This window comes from Rosa rugosa, chromosome 1, assembly GCF_958449725.1.
Source record: "Rosa rugosa chromosome 1, drRosRugo1.1, whole genome shotgun sequence".
NCBI classification, from domain to species: domain Eukaryota; kingdom Viridiplantae; phylum Streptophyta; class Magnoliopsida; order Rosales; family Rosaceae; genus Rosa; species Rosa rugosa.
The window spans coordinates 24390592-24403129 of NC_084820.1; positions in this window are offsets into that span (position 1 = coordinate 24390592).

Below are 12538 nucleotides of genomic sequence, written 5' to 3' on the forward strand. Positions count from 1 at the left end.
AAATGAGTAAGCTATGTGAACACATTTTTGCATCCCATTTAGAGCCCACCTTATATGGCAGTCATGTGACATAGAAACTGTCTCATCAGAATGTTTCATTAAATGAAGTGGCTTTGCCACTTGAGCTGCTATATATGGTGGGCTCTAGGGGTGAACTGGGTTCAATCGATTCAATTTTTCAGTATAAACTGAAATCGTACTGAAAATTCATTTAACCAACCTTATTGGTTAACAGGTAAATCTGTTCGGTTCAATTTGATTTCGGTTAATTTCAACCGCGTTGATTTTAATGACTTAATCTTTATTTTTAATTAAAAAAACTTACATCTTGAATTGTAATTGTATATTATTAGTAATTAACATAAATCAAAAGACCAAGAAGACAATACAATTGAATATATTATAGCTTATTCTATTATTTAAACCTATGAGAAAAATAAAAATTAATAAGATAAATAAAATTAAATACAACTATAATTAAGTTACAGGTAAAAGAAATTAAAAGTAGTAATTAATTGGAAATTAGGGACATCTAGGAATTAAGATATAGTTAGAGTAGCAATAATTTAGTGCTTAAGAACCTACTATATAAATTATTTTTTTATAGGAATCAATCTCTTGTAATATAAATGTTGACTAGTTATTTTATATCGGTTTACTAATTAAAAATTATACCTCAAGCATTTTTTCGGTTCAGTTTATTTCGGTGCGGTTAGTCGGTTTTCAATTCCAAAAAGACCACCCCTAATCCCACCTAGATGATTCTAAATGGGATGCAAAAATGTAGTTTACAATAGAGCTTTGAATGCAAGTGTTAAATGTCAATCTGTCAAGATTATTTGCAGAAGAAGGCTGTGATTGGGTTAACAATATAGTATCTGTAATAATAGCCTCTGGGGAAATGCAAATGTAATAGGCCCCTACTGATACTCTTATATGCGTAATAATTTTTTCTTAATTAAGAAGCAAAGGACTTAAAGTACTTAACGGTAAGGTGTTAAAAATCTCTTAACTGAAAAGACATGTGTCAACGGTTGAGGACTGTGACAGAATTGACACGAGAAAACTGGGGACATGTGATCTCCTCCCGTCTACTGCATACTATGCTTTGTCTTTTACAAGTCAAATAATCATAGTTGAGGTTCAAATCTTGAACATAAACTTTGCTGTTGTAGACTCTGAAGAATATTGTGAACACAGTATCCTCAAGGTAAGCATGCTGATGGGCAGTAACCTGTTTTTCATGAGATTTTCTTTAACCGATCTGTGATTCGAATTCAAGTACTTAAATAATCAGGTAAATAACTATTTCGTTAGAAATGCATTGTGTATAACCCTTATAGTTGATTGTTATCGTACTGACCAAGGTGTTGTAGTGAATACATTGGAGTAGACTGAAAGAACGCGCGGTAAGATTTTCAATATAATGTGAATGCAATAATCAGTTATCAACAAATGATATTAAAACCTTTTGATCTCATGAGTTTTCCATGAATCAGAGAAGATGAGATCATATGAGCAAGTTTATGTGGACATGGAACGTGAAGTTGTTTTAAGTGAAAACCTATTAAAGTTAAACACTTGAGCAAAAAAAATATATCTAGTAACCCTTGTGAACTTAACAGTACGTTATATATGTTTTGATATGTCTATTTGGTTGTGAATTGTGATTAATTAGTTTGACACCAATGCTTGTACACATAAGATGAGAGCATATTCAAATTAATTACTTAGTGAATATATGAGATATTTGTTTATACTTAGTTCAATTCTTAGTTAATAACATGGAGTGTTCTCAAAAAGTAAGATTGGAAAGACAGTTTTATGTGACTAGTGAGTAAGTTCTTCGTTATGCATTCCCCATGCATTAATTCGTCTCCAAGGTGCAATATTGCTTTTCCATATTGATATTCTATCTGTTGCAGAAAATAGAATAAAGAGAGGGGAAAATGCCACAGTATTAAGATCAAGCCATGGAGAAAGGTTGTCAACAGTCTACTAACAATGTCCTTTTCCGCCAGAGTACTTGGTTTCACGTAGCATGCGAGTGATGATCTTAATATCCATCAAATAGGATTATCCTCAGCTTCCTGATAGTAATGAAATATCCTTTAACCTAGTTAATAATAGCCCCCCACTGACACGTGTGTCAACTACACGCATGATATTCAAAGAACATTTGCTATTTTTCGGTCGTACTAGTCAAGCTTCACTAGATATAAGCAACTCATACTGTTTGGTCTAATAAACGAAACTCATAAATATTGCCAAATCCATGTTGATCATGATCAAGTTATGACAGCAGAACGCAATCTCTTATATTTCAGTATCCATGAAAAGCTTATTCTTAGAACTTAAAGTGTGCTAGTCACGTAACTTGCTCCAAAAGAATAATTCCAAATCTTCTCCAGCTAAGAAAAGGCAAAAATGCTTTCTCTTGTAATCACCGATACTACCATTAGCAAACAAAGCTAAGAGAATGTGACAACTACTCTTTGTCACTCAAGGGGGAAAGATAATTTCCATGCTTTGCATTAGTATCAAAGAGAGTACATATACAGGGTGTTGTAACTGAGAGAATATTAACTGCCATTTGTTTTGATTTGATCGATTAGAAAGAAAGGATGTGTTTGAATCTGAGATACAAATTCAAGAAGAAAAAGAATGATGGCACAGAAGGGAGTGATGGGGAGGAGGAAAATAGGGGCTTGTTGTTGAAGGCAATCGAAAGCTGGAAGAAGAAGCAAGAGATGCAGAGTAATCATCAAGAAGATGCATCACGGCAGCTCGATCTCAAATAATCTCCCCCAGCTCCATTCATTGTTTTGTTCTTCGAATTGGCCTCCATGAATTTTTATTTTGTATCATCAATGTTAATTTGTTAGTATTTCTTGATGTAGTGTGATTGGTTTATCTAGTTCTCCCGTTTCAATCCAGATTGGAAAATATTGTGTACATCCGTGATATAATTGAATCATGACAATGTGAGGTTTATTACCCTGGTGTGCAAATTTGAAAGTACTATTGGAAACATCATGTTAAGTGGGAAGAACGATGTTACAGCTCATTTGAAAGTACTACTTGTGTGTGGTCTTGGGTCTATTTATTCTCAAGATTTTTATTTTTTGCTTTACCTTTTGGGCCTGCATTGTTTTTTACATAAAGATGTCAATTTCTTTTTCTTTTCTTTTTTAATTTTTTTTATTTTTGATTAAAGGAGCAGAGCTCTATTTATTAGAAAGAGAGAATGTCAAAACAATAGGGAAGGGGCAAAACAAAACCCCTCCAAAAACAAAGCAACCGACAAACAAAACCTAGTAGCACTGAAAGAATATCAGTGAAGAAAATGAAAATGAGGTAAGCCAAGCTTATCCCGATGACAAAGGCCAATAAGGAATTGGGGGATGGAATCCCAATGAACCAAACCTGAAGAAGTTAAACCTACGTTTGCTAAAGCATCTGCAACTTGATTTCCTTCTCGGAATATATGAGAACAACGAAATTGCATCTGAGAGACATGAAACATACAATTATCCCATGCCACACGAAGTCTCCATGGAACAAGCTGAGGGGAATTGAGGAATTTAAGAACAAGGAAAGAGTCAACTTCTAGCCAAATATGCTTCCACTCCCGCACCCAAGCTAGTTCAATTGCCTTAATAACAGCCATCACCTCCGCGTCTACTGAACAAGGGATGTCAAGATTACACGCAAATGCACCAATAAACTCACCCCTAAAATTGCGGAAAACTCCCCCAAAACCAGCCTTGCCTGAATCATGATTAAAAGCCCCGTCGGTATTGATCTTGATGCAATCGAGGATAGGAGGAATCCAGTTCACTTCCACAATTCGGGGAGCTCTTCTAGGCTTACAAGGGACATCAAAGCACTTTAAAACACAAAGCTCCAAAACTGAATTATTCATGCAACCAGAGGCAAGAAACCTGGAAGCCCGCATATGCCCCATTATTAACCGACAAACATGAGTTGGAGAACAAGCATAATCCTCAAACGTGACTTTATTACGTGTTTTCCAAAGAAACCACAAAGTCGTACAGAAACAACTCAACCAAAGCTCCTTCAATTGAGGACTTCGATCATTCCCTCTTCCAGCAGGCAACAAATCCAACAAAGAGCTTGGACGTGCAGCCAACTGAAAAAGAGAGAGCCATCTCTGCCATATGAAATCAGCAAAAGGGCATGTGAAAAAAATATGGAGCAACGACTCACCATCTAAGCAGCACAGAACACATCTAGATGCTAGAGACACTCCACGTTTCTGTAAAAAGTCTTCCGAAATTACCCGGCCCCGTAACACCTTCCAAACTAGTAACGAAATTCTGGGAGTAATGAATTTGCACCAAATTAATCCTCCCCAATCAAGAACGGGAGAGTGAGGGCGTAGAAATTGAAAAGCCTCCTTGGCAGTTAATACACCAGATTTTGATGCTGACCAAATAAGCCTATCATGTTTCAAGGGGTCCACAGCCACTGGAACTATGCTGATCATGTCACAAAGGCTTGGATAATGAAATTGTAGCAAGTGAGGAAAATTCCAAGAGCCATTTTGAATAAAATCTGCCACCTGTCCTTCCAATGAATGAAGTAAGCCAAGATGATTACTGAAAAGATCAATAAGAGGCCTACCCAAGAAATTATCGTGCCAAAAAGAAACTGAAGCTCCAGAACCAATAAGCCATCTTGCATTTTCAAGAACCAAGGACATGAATTTGCGCACTCCTAACCATATGGAAGAGCATGCATAAGAGCTACGCAAAGATCCATTACGCCAAAATCTATTTCGAATAAAATCACAACTTGTTGAAGAAGAGGAATAAATCTCCCAACACTTCTTTAATAAGAATGAGCGATTAAGAAGTACAAGTTGCTTTAGACCCAAACCCCCCTCCACGACTGGAGTACAACATAACTTCCAAGCCATTAAAGGTACACCCCGTTTATCAATAGATCCAGACCACAAAAAATTCCTGCACCAAACTTCCAACCTCCTAAGAAGAGAAATTGGCCATTCATAGACTTGGAAGCTATAGACAAGCATGATGTTGATCACAGATTTTATTAACTGGAGCCGACCAGCCATTGACAACATAGAACCCATCCAGCTAGAAAATTTTATACGAATTTTATCAACAATAGCTTGGAAATAGGAAGAGCGGGGTTTACCTCGAAAAATGGGAACTCCCAATTAAGTAAAAGGAACTTTTCCAAGAGGCATGCCAAGGAAACTAGCAATGGAATGACGTCTCGCTTGTAAGTGCTTGCTTAAAAAATGTGAGACTTTTCCTTGTTTATTAATTGACCAGAGTTAGTCCCGTATTCGTCAAAGGAATCCAAAATCAAAGACAAATTACGTTTATCGCCACGGCAAAAGATAATAACATCGTCGGCAAATAGAACATGAGATGGGGAAAAAGTACCACGAGGAGAGGATATAGGATGCAGCCGACCAGCCAACATAAGCTCAGATATACCGCTGCTGAGAACCTCCTCTGCTAAGCAGAATAGTAATGGCGATAGAGGATCCCCCTGGCGTACACCTCTACCACACGAAAAATATCCAACTGATCGACCATTAATCAATAGTGAAAGCTTGGCTTAACTTAGAAGAGCACGCACCCAATTTATAAAAGTTGGATGAAAACCAAAAGCCTCTAGAACATGAAGCAAAAAATCCCATGAAAGCGTGTCAAAAGCCTTGGTTATATCAACTTTTATAGCCACATTACCTCCATGATTCTTGTTATCCAACAAGTTGACACATTTCGAAGTGGTAAGAATGCAATCTGCAATATTTCGTTCGGGAACAAAGGCATGCTGCTGGGGAGAAATAATTCTTGAAGCAATAGAAGCAAGCCTTAGAGATAGGATTTTTGGAATGATTTTGAATACAAAATTGAGGAGATCGACAAGGAAAATAGACGTTTCGCTATTATATTTTATTTCTCTTCGGATGTCTAGGTTTTCTTGTTTTGGGTTTAATCCTAAAATGTAGATGTGCTAGGGGTGTGATGTGTAGTGTACTTTGTTTAGAGGTGTGCTTGGTAGTATATTCTGTGTTTACACATTCTGACTACGAGCATGAGTGTGTGTCTTTATTGTATCGTTTGTTGAATTGCATAATGAATGACATTGTCAAAAAAAAAAAAAATTAATAATACTAGGGAAAAAAATACAAACAGTACCCAACCTATGGCCCACTAGTAACTTTAGTACCTAAGTTTTCAAAACTATCACTTTGGTACTTGAAATTCGGAACCCGACCCAACTTTAGTACCTGAAACACTGTTGGCTGTTACGGTGTTAGCCACCTGGCAAACTTTGAAGGGTATTATGGTCCCTTCATTGTTCATCTTATTCTTCCTCACACTCTCTGTCTTCTTGTTTCTCCCAACTTCGTTTGTGTGGCCGCGGAGGGTTTTGATGAGGTCGCCGGTTTCGAAGTCCAAGAGGTGGAGGGTTTTGTCGTCGGAGACGGAGACCATGAACTGGGAGTCGGCGGAGAAGGCAAAACACGAGAGAGAGAGAGAGAGCTGGGAGCTTTGACCCAGGCACCACCGCGACCTGAGAAGGAAACCCGACCAGGGGGACGCCTTCCGGCCACCCTACGACGGCGCGCGGCCACCAGCAGCTTCATCTCGGTGTCGTCTACGTTCCTGTGGTCCCAGATTATACATGTAGCGACTGGGAACGGAGAATCGAAGATCCAAAGCTTGAAGAATCTCCGGCGAGTTTCAACAAATTCTGGCGACTCCGGCCACCGTTTGGGGTGTATTTGGTATGGAATTTCATCCCCTCGTCATGCTCTACATGTTTATGTAATTAGTTTTCAATTGGATCATGTTTTGACAACTTCATTTCTGGGTTCATCTCGGTTCTGCCATGTTCTTACGCCGACGACTTTCTCGGCATTTCTGGGCTCCGTTTCTTGCTCGGATACAATCAAAGATCAACCCTGGAGAAGCTTGTTGAGCGGCTAGCATGGAATTCAACAGTTCACCACCATTCCAGTTTCGGCAGTGAGCTCGGGAAGCTGAGTTTGGGTGATTGAAGTTGATTTTCGATTTTCCAAGGTATAACCCCGACCTTGAATCAAAGTTTGGTACTTGGTGACAATCGGATGTTAGTCCCTGAAAGTTGAAGATTTGGGTTGGCTGTGCGGTATGGGTTGCATGATCAAAATGAGTGTGTGTTGATGAATTTGCTACTGGTATCAAAATTTTGGATTGGGGTTGATTGCTTTGTTGTATGCTTACTGTGAAATGGTTGACATGTGATGTATGGGTTAATTAAATTATGTTGTTAGGTCGGAACGCCGGATTTTGGTGTCGTTGGAAAGGATTGTGGAGAATTGGGTCGTGCAGCGCGATTTCACGACAGGCCTGGAATTCGAAGACGACACTCAAATACCCAGAACACCGGACATGTAGGACGCCATCGATATTACCATCACCATTGACGGCAATAGAGATGCAACACACCAATCAATCCAAACAAGAAAAAATCCAAAGAACAAAAAGAAAAAACCTCAGAGATCGTTACTGGGATCTGTTATTCTTAAAGCATTGGCGAAACCCAGATGGGAAACGAAGCAATCTGCTATGTAGAATTGTGGGCCGGCCCTCCATGGATCTGAGGATCGAGGCTCATTGGAAAAGGGCGAGAGCTTTGGGGGAAAATTTGGGACGGAGAAAACGAGAAAAGTATGAGTCTTTGGGGAAAGTAACGGCGAAGGAGAAATGGGTCGGTGTTGAAATTGAGCGAGGCTGCGTCGTTGGGTCAGAGCGGATGACCGACGAGAATGTGCCTCTTCTGCAAAATAAAGAGAGGAAGAAGAAGACGAACAGTGAAGGGACCATAATACCCTTCAAAGTTTGCCAGGTGGCTAACACCGTAACGGCCAACAGTGTTTTAGGTACTAAAGTTGGGTCGGGCTAGATAACCTGGGTACCAAAGTGATAGTTTTGAAAACTTAGGTACTGAAGTTACTAGTGGGCCATAGGTTGAGTACTGTTTGTATTTTTTTTCCCATAATACTATTATATCATAGTTTTTCAATTGGAAATCTCATCGTGGTTTTCATCCATTTTGTTGCAATCAAATTGTTTACATTCGACCAAAAACAATCAATTGTTCATTATTTCGAGCCCAGAAAATGAGAAAATATTTAAAAAACTAAAGTGAAATTGTTCGAAATTTAATTTGTAATCTCGATAAATGTTAAAGACACTCGGAACATTTTTTGAATTTTCAAGGAAGCGAAATATTCAATTCAATGGTTTAATAATAAAGTACGCGTCACGATGAGTCGGTGATAATTCTCGTGAAATTTTTTGGACACCCAAGTTAATTATTATGATTTTCCGAAGTTTCAAGATTATAGAAATTATTTAATGGATAGAAAAATAGAGCAATGCGATCTCAGCCGTCCAAATTTACCACCACTTCATCAGATCGGACGCTCCAAATCTCTCTAGAATTCTCAACGCTGAGACCCATTTTATCGACCCGAAAACCCGCTCCAATGACCCGACTGTATCTTGGTCTTCCAGCCATATTACGGCTGATAATCGGCGCCAATCGGTTCGTATTCTCATTCCCGTCGTCTCTAAAGTCTAATTTTGTACAATATCTGATCGAGGGAAGAGAATAAAACGCCGAAAGTTTCTGGTTTCCGTTAGTTCTTCTGAAAATTCCGGCGGCTCCGGCTACGGTTTGACGTGCATGAGGTATGAAACTTCTTCTAATATCCGAGATCTACACGTTGGTATGCATCGTTTTTTATTTCGATTAAGTTTGGAGGAGTTGCCATTTTAGGTGATTTCGGTCTCCATCGAAATCCACTGTGCACGGTGGCGGTTTGGCTTTTCTGGGTTTGTTTCTCACCTTATTATGTGTCCTTGGACGACTATTGATGCTCAGTTATGCTTAAATTTTAGAGTTTGTGAAGTTGGTTGGTTTGGAGGATTTGAGTGACTAAGTTCTGACTTTGGTTTGCATTTAATTTAGAATACGTAGTGATACTCAATATACTTGATTATGCTTAATCACAGAGATTCGGAAGTGGGATGCAAGATCCTTGATTTGAGTTGTCTGGGACTGATGAAGTTGCTTTGGATGTGTTCTGCTGTGTTGGTTTCTGTCTTGTTGAAGAAGAAAAGCTAGTGTACGTGCTCTAAGCTTGAGGTCGAAGGAAACGGATTCTATGCACCGACAGTGCATATGCACTAACACAAAATAATATTATTATATTATTGAAATTCAATCTAAGCCATTCATATCATCTAACCATCCATTCATGCTAACTTTTTTATTAACGGTCAACTGAGTGTTAAGTTGGACTGAATCCAAAAAAAAAAAATTGTTAACTGAGGTAAAAACGCAGTTTATTCATTCAAATGGAATTGAGCTAGAGTAAAATTCTGGAATCATAATCGCAATCGAAGATGGAGAACCTCTCCCTCAGAGTTCAATTGCTGCTTCTGCAAAGTTCAAACCCAGTAGTATTAACGAGGTCTCACCTCCATTCTTCTCTCTCTCTGTTCTTTTTCTTCCCCAATTCTTCAATTTTCTTTTTCCTCCCAAACAAACCAAACCTTAGCAATTCTCCGTTTAATTTTCCGAACAGTCCAATGCCGGAGCTTCTTCTTCTTCGATTTCGTCTTTGCTGTAACTCTCTCTGGTCCCGTGGTTTTTCCTTTTGTTCTGATGCTCTAGCATTGTGTGATTGTCTAGTTTCACCAACGGTGATGATTTCGTCTGGTTTCTGCAGGTGATTCGAAGTAGTATAGGCCTTGGCTTGGATCAGGTCTGGGTAGCGGTGCCGCCTCAGATTCATAATTTTGTTTGTTTGTTAAGCTTAAGTACTTATACAAAAGAAGAGGGATGAATTCTAGCAATAAAGGTAGGTTCAGTGGTTTAGGTTTGAAGGATACCAGTTTGGGTACTTGAGTTCGAGCCAGCTCTGTCTTCTTTTAAATTTATTTCCTCTTTATATTGTTTTTCCTATAATAAACTACATTACTTAAAAAAACTGCATTGTTTACATAAATCTCGACCTAGTGTTTTTGGGTTTTTATTTTTATTTATTTTTCTTTAACAACCTACATAACTTAACTAATTTTTTTTTAGTTGAATCTACCATAACTGCATGTGGTCAATAATTTAGACAATTTTATCATAGTTTTGATTTTGATCCACTTAGTCAACCGAAGTGACATATATAACCTCTTGGTTGGCTGATGACATAATGACCACGAATAATGTTAATTTTTTCACACGACGTTTATAACTACATCATGGATACATGTCAATGACAGACAACAAAATTTTTCAATTTCTATTTCGCGGACTGTAATAAATATCAATGTGCCTACTATGCTATATAACTTGTGCATTGCATATAAAGTGACGAGGAATTTTCAGAAGTGAAAATAAGATGGAAAATGAATTTGGAAAAACCGACCGTTAGATCGAAAGATTGGAATATTTTATAGTTGTTGTAAAAAAAATCCAGCCAATGTCGTATTTGTTTTGACTTCGATCCACTTGGTCAACCACAGTTACATTCATAACCCTATATTTACATATCAAATTCCTTAAAGGAAAACCCCATCGAGACATATAAAAATGTGAAAACTGATCGTTCGATGAGATAATTGTACTATTTTATACTTGCTGTAAAAAATTGAGGAAATTTCGTCCTTCTATTGATTTCGAACTACTTGGTCAACCAAAGTTACATTCATATCCCATTAGATTCCTTAAAAGGCAACCCCATCTAGGTGTCCAAATTTGGAGAAATCGATCGTTTGATGAGACAAAATATTACAATCGTGTTGACTGTATAAAATTGAGCCAATTTGGTTCCTTTTTGGATTTCGATCAACTTGGTCAACTAAAGTCATATTTATTAATTACATTGCTTAAAGGACAACTCTATCAAGGCATCTAATTTGGGAGAACCAACTGTTAGATGAGATGATTGTACTATTTTATGTATGTTGTAAAACTTTGAGCGGATTTCGTTATCTTTTCTGGTTCGATGCACGTGGTCAACCAAAATTACCTATAACCCAATATTTATTGTCTGATAGGTCAATCACAGTAACTTTCAAATCACTAACACTAAAACAAAATTTTCCAATGTTGGGGTGATTTTTATGATTATTTTTGTAGAGTCTAGCTCTATTATGCATGTATAACCTGAGAGAAAATATCTTCACAGTTAGTTGTTCTAAAAACTAAACTAATAAATTAGAACAAAACGTCCGCTTAAAAAATTAATTTGACAATTCATTTTCAATTATTTTGATTCATGTTACCAACAATTTTTTTTTTCTGGTGCAACAACAAAATTAAAAAAAATAAAATTATTGGAACAAAAAACAAAGAAATAAACAAAAATGTCAAAAAGAAGGAAGGAGGCTCGAACCCTGAATTACCCACCCCTTGTTTTGTGCCGGAGCCACAGCACCAATGTTGTAGACTTGTAGGCTATAAATTATCGCATCCTAATTTTTATATAAAATTGTCAGTGAACTGGTATTTAAACTTGAGATTTTGCTCAATCTTGTTGGACCTCCAGAACCTTAATTCCTTGGGTATTTCAAATTCCAGAACCATACATGTTTGGGGTCGGCCCTGTTTACCATAGTTCACCAGAGAATTCGACTTATGGGCTGGGGTACTTCTTGATTCCGACGACGAGGTAGGAAGTGTTAGCGGAGGAGCTTCAGACTGCGCTGGCCGGAACAAAGACGGTCAGCGTCGGCACCTGGGAGATGACGGAGTGCGAGTGGTTTGGACTGGTAGCCGGAATCGGAGAGGATTTCGGCTACTTGGTGATGGTTTGGGCAAGGAGAAGGAGAGGAGAGATACGAGGAAGAAGGGGTTAATTTTCTTTTTACTGGCTTTCACATTTTTTGGACAAATTCCATTTGTTGACCTAAACCTTGACTAACCTAGCCTAGACTAACAGAGGTCTATTATTTAACAGTCACGTGACTAGCACGTTGTCAGTTCTCATGCATTGACGGTGCATAGAATACACTCCCTGATACGCTCAAAGCAAGCGCATAATTTAACCCTGAAAAGATCGTTAGTAGTATAAGCAAATAGGGATCGTTCTATTCCGGGGATTGAGGGTACACCTGTCATTGTCAAACAATTAAACAATTAAAATTAAAACAAAGTATAATATTCACAAATGTATTCACAAAATATAAACATTTTACACGAAAAGGGGGGATTTTGTTTTTGGTTTTTTCGAAAATGAAACTAAGTTAACAAAAACAATTAAAATGCAAAAACATAAAAATACGAATGGAATGAAGGAACAAAGATCAAAACCGAAACTTATGATTAAAATTGATTCAAACCCTAATATTGTTCATCTAAGTCATGAGAAAGGAGTTGATCATGTGAAACATTCGAAAGCAAATGAATTCCCATTTTTTACTTTTCAATGCTAATTAACCTAAGCGAAAGCACCTAGATTAATCCTATCAAACATGCAATC